This window comes from Canis lupus, chromosome 9, assembly GCF_011100685.1.
Source record: "Canis lupus familiaris isolate Mischka breed German Shepherd chromosome 9, alternate assembly UU_Cfam_GSD_1.0, whole genome shotgun sequence".
Taxonomy (NCBI): Eukaryota; Metazoa; Chordata; class Mammalia; order Carnivora; family Canidae; genus Canis; species Canis lupus.
The window spans coordinates 30,782,667-30,791,255 of NC_049230.1; the positions used below are offsets into that span (position 1 = coordinate 30,782,667).

The window sequence follows — 8,589 nt, forward strand, 5'->3', positions numbered from 1 at the left end:
TTTTTCTCTCTACCTTTGACTAGTATTTCCAAAATTAGTTTTCTTGAAATTTTTATTTAAATTCCTATTAACATGCAGTGTAATGTTAGCTTCAGGTATACAGTACAGTGATCCGACACCTCCACAGGACACCCAGTGCTCATCACAACCAGTGTGCTCCTCCATCCCCATCACCAAGTTCCCCATCACCCCACATCCCTCCTCATCTGGTAACCATTAGTTTGTCCTCTATAGCTGAGTCTGTTTTTTAGCTTGCCTCTCTTTTTCTCCCCTCTGCTCAATTTGTTTCTTAAATTCCACAGATGAGTGAAATACTTCTCTTTCTATGATTTATTTTGCTTAGCATGATACTCTGTAGCCCTATCCATGTCATTGCAAATGGGAAAATTTCATTCCTTTTTATGGCTGAATAGTATTCCATTTAAAATATAGACATCACATCTTCTTTATCCATTCATTAGTTGGGGACACTTGGGCTATTTCCATAATTTGGCGATTGTAGATAACGGTGCTACAAACATCAGGGTGCATGTATCCCTTTGGGTAATTACCTAGTAGTGTAATTGCTGGACTGTAGGGTGGTTGTATTTTTAACCTGTCAAGTTAATCGATGAAGTGTTCTATATACTGGCTAAAAGACAAATAAGCATTATATAAATATACTCTGATAAATACAGAAACTAACCCAAATATTTGGCAAGTTCACATGATCTAGGATAGTCCTCAGTAAATAAAAGCTAATTTAGGTTTATTGGTTTAATTGAAACAGGGAGATCTTGAGAGTTCCCAGTATTAAATATAATACTTTTATTCTTCCTCAGTTTACCAGAAGTCAAATAAGCTTATGTTTCATTCACATCAAATTCTGTGACAGAATTTGTCAGAAGGCAATTTTAGATGGCCAGCTATTTAATGTCTCTAGAAGTTTTCTGAGTAATCTAAGTATAATTATTATGGCCAAGTAAATTAAGATATATGTAAGACAAAAGTTTATAAATGAGCTTTTCCTCAATAACTGTATTTTATGATAGGTCTACTTTAAAGTAGTCTCTCAAATGTTCTTGGGACATCTCAGCCCATATAATCCTGTGAGCCAGTTTCTTATGATAAATCTTGAATTTGGACAGAAATTAGGAAGGATTGTCTTCACAGACAGACGGGATATTCTGAGGCAAAGCACTGCTGGAGAGAGAAACAGACAGATAGGGGAAATTGGGGGTAATAACCAAGAATAGCCAGCATTTATCGGCCACTTATGAAATGTCAGGCACAAGCTTAGCACTTTGCACACATCAGGTCATTTCCTCGTTGTTCATGTATGAAGACTGAGAGAGCATGGAACCTTGTCTTGCTCCTAACTATATTCTCCATATATAGAACACAAAAACTATTAAAACCATCTTCTGAAGGAACGGATGACTCCATGGTAGAGCTACAATCCTAAAGCCCCATGACCTCAGTTTGAGCGCTATGTCAGAAAGATGGGCACCAAAAAAGGGTATGCTCGATCCTGTGTTCCACCTAATTCTCACCGAAGAGTGAACTTTGAGAACAAATGAAGTTTTAGAAATGTTTTAAAGCTAGAATTACTTTGTCTTTCAGGGTTTCTTGGTTTTGCCTTTGTACTTAGAAATTAAAAAAATTCCTTTTTTGCTATGCATTTTGACTCGACTCTCTTGAAGACTTACACCGACTATCTGAAAACCCAGACGGGAAAGGTCTTATTGATTTAACTGGAGGAGGGGAGAGAGGCAGCAGGCAAAGCAGAAGGAGAAGAGAAGAGCTTTTCATTTGCAGGCCAGAATCCTGACGGTTCAGAAAACCTGTATTCCCCCAGGGACAGGTAGGGAGGTGGGTGGGGGAGAGGGCAGCACACCAAGTCCATTTTCTCCTATCTATCTTACCTGATTTGTCTCTAGTGGTTCATAAACCGAGAAAAAGCCAGTGGATACCAAGCAGGACAAAAAGGGTACTTAGAGCTCAGGGAGGACATACAGCAAGTTTTGTTTTATGTCAAACACTTAACGAGGGGCTGGATCTGTTTTTACGTGGTCATGGATTCTGCTTACCAGTGAATGTGGTGTTTCATTTTCCACGGGAGAGAGAGTAATAGTCCTCATCAGGAGCCTGCCCTTCAGGCCTGGTACTGAATAATTACTGGACTGCTGAAAGCTTCCAAGTAGAAGCTCAGCCTCCACTATACCGCTTGGCTCCTGTTCCCATTCCAGCTACTTTAAGCTCTTGTAAACAGCCTTTGTTTTCCATTACAAGCTGGGAAATGTGACCATGTGGCAGTGGTGCCGGGTCCCTGGAGAGGGCCTGCCAGGGAGGCCGTTTCCTCACATCTCCTTTCAGCTTGTAACTTGCTGTCGAGGTTGGCTAATCACTGAAGCTCCATGTCTTCCCATCCTATTCTGTTCCCCTAATTTACAGAACAGCCAGAGACCCGCTTGAGGACTAGCGGATCGACCAGATGTTTCCTGAGCACAGACAGAGTCCGTTTCCCCTTGCACATCATCTTGTGAGAGGGGAGGGCCGGCAGGGCGCTCACCCCTGCTGACATCATTGGGCGAGGTGGCCTGGGGGAGAATTTCAAAGCAGGGCAGCTTGGCCAGGGAAGAGCTCAGCTGGTGGCCCTGGGCTGGGATTAACTGACCCAGATGCCTAGGGAGAAGGATTTAGCAATTTAAGTGTGTTGGTTCTCTGGGAGGAAGTAGCCCCTCCATTCCCTGCACATCCCTGGGCTATGGATGAACTTCGCTGGTGGCTCCACATACACAGTCAGGATCACCTTCACTTCCGTCCAAATCCCTGTGGTTCCCGGACTTTTGCTTGAGGTTGTGATGAGACAAGCTCATTTGATTGCAGTGAATGATGGCAAAATCATAATAAATGATAATGATAATAATAATAATAAATTAGTGGGCCTTCTTCCCCAAATGCAACATAGGGGACCCACATGCTAACAAATCTATCATTTTGCATCACTTCCTTATAGATCACTAGCTTGTCAGATTCAGGGTGGTAGGAACCAATAAAACTTTTTAATATAGAGAACAACTGACACGGATTTAATTGCCAGCTTCCCCTTAGGAAGGTCATTAAAAGTAGATGAAACCAAGTAAATGAATAGACTGTGCCATTTACTATCATTCCAGTTTCATAAAAGAAAGGTTAGTTTAGCCTCTTCTGCTCAAATCCTTCCAAGGAATTGTCTTCACTGCTCCTAATCAAATCCAAACTACCAGGACCTGAACAGTTCCAAGTGACCCAGGATCGGGCCCCTGCCTACTTTTCAAGCTCCGCTTCCTTTTCCTGATTTCATTCCAGCCCCATTTCTGCACCTCAAAATTGCTATGGTCTTTGCATTGCTATTCCCAACATCTGGAATGCTATCCCCCCAGATTTGTATACAGTGCTCTGCCAATGGTAGGCAGCTTTCTGACATGGCTCTCAGCGGCCCCCAACTCCTGATAGTAACACCTTTATGTAGTCCTACCCCCTCCCCATATGTGAGCTGGACCTAATGACTAGCTTCTAAAGAATGGACTAGAATAGAAGAGGCTTTCTCTGAAGAGTAACAGCAGTGATGGGAGTCATATAGACATTAGGTTATAAAAGACTGTGACCTCATCCTTGCTTAATTCTCTCTGGCTCTCCTGGCGTACTTGTTCCAATGAAGCAAGTTGCCATGTGTGAGCTGGCCTATGGTGAGACTGGTGTGACAAAGAACTGAAGGTGGACTCTTGGCCAACAGCCAGTCTGAACTGAGACAGTCATTCCAACAACCGAGGAGCCACTGAATCCTGCCAACAACCATCTGAGTGAGACTGGAAGCCGATCCTTCCCTGTTGGGCTTTGCAATGACTGCAGTCCCAGAGGACATCCTGTTTGCAGCCTGGCAGGAGATGCTGAGCCAGGGACACTGGAACCAGCTGAACCCATGCACCGGTGCAGGCACCTCAAACATTGAGACAGCAAAGGTTTCATTTTAAGGCAGTTAGTTCTGGGGTAATTTGTTACATGCAACAGATAATTCTAATACACTGCTTCACTCTTTGTAGGCCTCTGCTCAAGTGTCTCCTTCTTAAAGTAGTCTCTCAGCTGCAAAACAAAACAAGTGAAACAATATTAATCACACTTAATTCTTTGTCCCCTCATGCATTTGTATATTTATTCATGGAAGTTATGACCACTTAACATTTACATTATGTATTTATTTATTTGTTGACTTTCTGGTAGAATGAAAATTCAGGCAATACCCCTCTTGTTCCTGTTTGAAGAAGATGGACATGTATTTGTCTTGATAGTGCTTACATTTATTCAACAAATATTTATTGTAGGCGACTATTTGCCAGGCCCAGTGATTATAGATTATTTATTCCTGTTCTCTGGAAGTGGGGCCAGTTAATTTTAGTCTACATTTTTTTTTTTATGATAGTCACAGTGAGAGAGAGAGAGGCAGAGACATAAGCAGAGGAAGAAGCAGGCTCCATGCACCGGGAGCCTGATGTGGGATTCAATCCAAGGTCTCCAGGATCGTGCCCTGGGCCAAAGGCAGGCACCAAACCGCTGTGCCACCCAGGGATCCCTAGTCTACATTTTTTTAAGCTAAGTTGCTCTGTTTTGATAAGGCATTTTTCTGTGCCTTTAAGCATGTGAAAAACATGCAATATAGGATGGAGTCAGGGTGAAAGCAGTGTGTGCTTTATTGAGGTTCATTGTTGGATTAACATACTTTTTTGAGAAGTTCTTATTTCACACTCTGCTGAAGTCCAACTTCCTGGTAGTTTCATCTACTGGCCTTAGCTTTCCTCCTGGAAATAATGAAGAGCTTATCTAGTCTTCCTCCATAAGCCAGTTCTAATTGCCCCCATTAACTCTGTTCTTGAGGTGTAAGTTTTATTTTTCATTTTATTTTATTTTTTTAAGATTTTATTTATTTATTCATGAGAGACACACAGAGAGAGGCAGAGACATAGACAGAGGGAGAGGCAGACTCCTCTCAGGGAGCTGGATATGGGAGGACCCAGGATCACTCCTGGAGCCGAAGGTTGACTTTCAACCACTGAGCCACCCAGGCATCCCATCAGGTGTAAGTTTTATTTTATGAATTTATTGCCTCCTTTTATGCTCTAAACTTTTCATGGATATTTAGTGTTTCTTTATTTTATGTTCCTCTTTGTAGTTGAGATTGCAAATTCAGCTTTCTGCTTGCTGGAGAGGCAGTGTGTGATCCGTAGCTATTGGCCCTCTCTCTACCCAGTTTCCAATGAGAGTGGTAAGACCTGTGATGACATAACATGGTCTCCTGCAGCAGCAGTACCTGGGAGCTATGTTGTGTGTCTGTCTTAAGCTCCCACCATTGAATCTTGAGGCAGATTTCTCCGTTTCTGGGTGTGGGTGTATAGAGGGTGGGGGGGTAGATGGTGGTTAATCTGCCTGGCTGCTCTCCTGTTGTCATGGGAAATATCAGAGGTAGATTACCTCTGAATGTGGGATATCCTATTGTGTCCCTATCCTTGACATGCTTTCTTCCTATGAGTCCTGATCTCCAGCTTTCTTTGCATTTTATCTCTTCTGTTTTCTCTTTGTTTTGGACGATGAGATATAATAATCCTTATGTTTGAATCGTTATGTTTTAATTCTGATGTTTGTATTTCTGCATGTATGTTTTATGTATTTAAAAAGATAGGGGATCCCTGGGTGACTCAGCAGTTTAGCACCTGCCTTTGGTCCAGGGTGTGATCCTGGAGTCCTGAGATCGAGTCCCACATCTGGCTCCCTGCATGGAGCCTGCTTCTCCCTATGCCTGTTTTTCAGCCTCTCTCTCTCTCTCTCTCTGTGTGTGTGTTTGTGTGTCGTGAATAAATGGGTGAAATCTTAAATAAAATAAAATAAAAATATAAACTATAACTATGTATATTTTATATCCATAAATGTGTGAATATATGTAGTCAGTCAGCTTAGCTGCCATCTGAGACCATTAGCTCTACTCCCTTTTCTGTTGGCTCTGCTTAAAGATCATGATCATATTCTCCCTTATTCTGTCCTCCTTAGTCTAGATATCCCAAGTTCTTTTTTCCCTCAGCTTTTTGGGGAAACAATGGATATACATCACCATACAAGTTTCAGGTATACAGTGTGATGGCTCGATTTACATAGGCTTCCAAATGACCACCACGACAGGCTCAGCCAACATCCATCATCTATGTAGGCACAATAAAGAGAAAAGAAAAGCATTTGTCTTTGGGATTAGAACTCCCAGGATCCACTCCTTTAACAACCCGCTATATGACATACAGCGGTGTTAACTATGGATACCATGCTGTACTTTATATCCCTGATTCCTTTAATGATTCTATAATAATTTTCTGACCCCCTTCTCACCAAAACCACCGCCTCTATTCCTATAGACCTGTTGACTGAATGCACTCCAGTGGCTCCCAGTGTTGAGTAGAATATTCAGAGTAAAGTGAAACTATTACTTTTTATGTTCTGTGCTTCCTCCCATGCCGTCTAAGTCTGGGAGACCTTTTTTCTCTTGTACCCCATATTTACACTATTGGCTCATAATAATCAGTTCCCTTTCCACCCTCTCAAATTGTAATATATCACCTGTGTCAAGCAGCAGTTGCCCCAGCCTCTACTTGTGTAATTGATCCTCCGCCAAAATGAAAGGCTTCACACTTCTCTCTCATGAGTTTTACCCTGTTAGTTTTAAGCTCCACATCCTGTTGCAGTGTGTGTTGGGAGACACAGCAAACTAGCTTCAACCTATTCTTGCCTTTACCAAATGATACTCCTTTGATATATATATTGAAGCCCAGTGAATAGTGACTCCTTCCATCTATAGAACATTTTCTCCTCCATTATTCATTTATCTGAGAGCATTCTAAACTAGCTTCTTAAAAAAATAAAATAAGTAAATAAACTAGCTTCTTTAACTGAAGCCCGTTTTTACTCACTGGAATTATGATATCCCTTTATTCATTAAAGATTTATAAAGGGCCGGCTCTGTGCCAAGAGCCAAGCTTTGTTATTCTGAGTTAAATGAAGAAACATGGTTCTTGACCATGGTTTTATAATCATTTGTAGACTTATTATTATAATTGCCAGTGATTATATAGCCAAACTTTGACTTCTTTAAAAAAAAACGAATCTTGATAAAGCAAAAATGGTGTAGTATTATTTGCAGAATCTAGGTGGTGGTCTGATGAGTTTCACTTAGAACTTTTCTGTATGTTTGAAAATTTTCATGATAAATTGTTTTTTTGTTTGTTTGTTTGTTTATTTGTTTTGCCCGACGTGGGATTCGATCCCCGGTCTCCAGGATCCCCCCCTGGGCCAAAGGCAGGCGCCAAACCGCTGTGCCACCCAGGGATCCCCATGATAAATTGTTGAAGGAAAACTTGCGTATCCTTCACAAGCTCTATTTCTTTTATTGTCTTCAGCCATGGAATTGTAAAAATTAATTGTTTGTTAAAATTCTTTACATTGCTTTACTTTTTACATAATTCAGGACACCACAGCCTTTCCCCCCCAGGGCTCTTGGGAGAAGTTATCATGTAATAGAAAGAAGACTTGCATTGGTGACGGACTAGGTAGGACTCAAACCGAATGCAGCACCTATTGGCTTTGTGCCCCCAGCAAGTCTCTTAATGTCACTGAGCCTTGATTTTTCTCATCCCTAAAATGGAGTTAATCATGTTCACACCCCTTGCTGTTGTGAAAACGAACTAAAATTATGTCCATAAACACTCAGCATATTTAAGATGCATCCTGCCCCATTTCTACCACGTCTTTCACTTATCTACCTTGCACATACCATTATTTCCTTCCTTACAAATCTGAATTAAGTAGTTAATACCCATCCATGCTTTTTTCTTCCTTTGCCCTTTGGAAAATAAAATTTCTCGTAACTCAAATCCATAACGCATTACTGGATGCTTTGGGTTAGCAAATATGGGATCAGGAGATTTGAATGTATCCATCACCTTCACTTTCCTTCTTGTTCAGGTATGGGATTGATGTTAAGGAAGTGCCATTCATATCCTGACCAGGTGGCCTGAAATTGCTGCTGTTTTGTAAATGCTTTGTTGTCAATTCCTGTCTCGACTTAGTATGTTTATGTTACTGTCTGTGTGTCCTGATTGCTCTGTCTGCAGTATCTTCCCATTCAAACCTGTGAAAGCCCTATACTTCCTTTAAGAACAAGTTCAGTACTGTGTCCTTTACTCTTGATGTTTCTACTGTATCATGTCATTTTTCAAACTATCTTAAAGAGCTTACTATTAATGGTTATGTAGCCAGAGAAACACAGCTCTTCCATCTTTCAGTTCCCTGCCTGTAAGACTGGGTGCACTCTTTAGGCGCTTTTGAGAGATCATTCATGGGTGCCTACATGGATGAATGACTAGAATTCATCATCCCTGGGTCTCAGTTTATTTCTATGAAATAAGAGAGATAGCCAGGTCGCTTCAGAAGCCTGTTTGAGCCCTGAAATCCTATGATTCTTTGTCTTCATACAGTATACTTTTTTATTTCAGGTATTTGTCTTAATGCCAGTGCTTTCTGTGTAGGCAGAAG

At 41.3% G+C, this 8,589-nt stretch overlaps 1 long non-coding RNA gene across 2 annotated transcripts; it reads right to left on the bottom strand.

The window, feature by feature from the left end:
- Positions 1-399: 399 nt before the first annotated feature.
- On the bottom strand, positions 400-8,173 carry LOC119876647. Of its 2 annotated transcripts, XR_005364545.1 has the most exons (4): positions 7,998-8,173; positions 6,619-6,734; positions 6,122-6,209; positions 400-3,961 (listed from the first exon to the last, which is right to left on the bottom strand). It is a non-coding gene; the product is annotated as an uncharacterized LOC119876647 (long non-coding RNA). The 2 variants fall into 2 exon arrangements; XR_005364544.1 differs by lacking the exon at positions 7,998-8,173 and having other exon boundaries at positions 6,619-6,758.
- Positions 8,174-8,589: the final 416 nt, after the last annotated feature.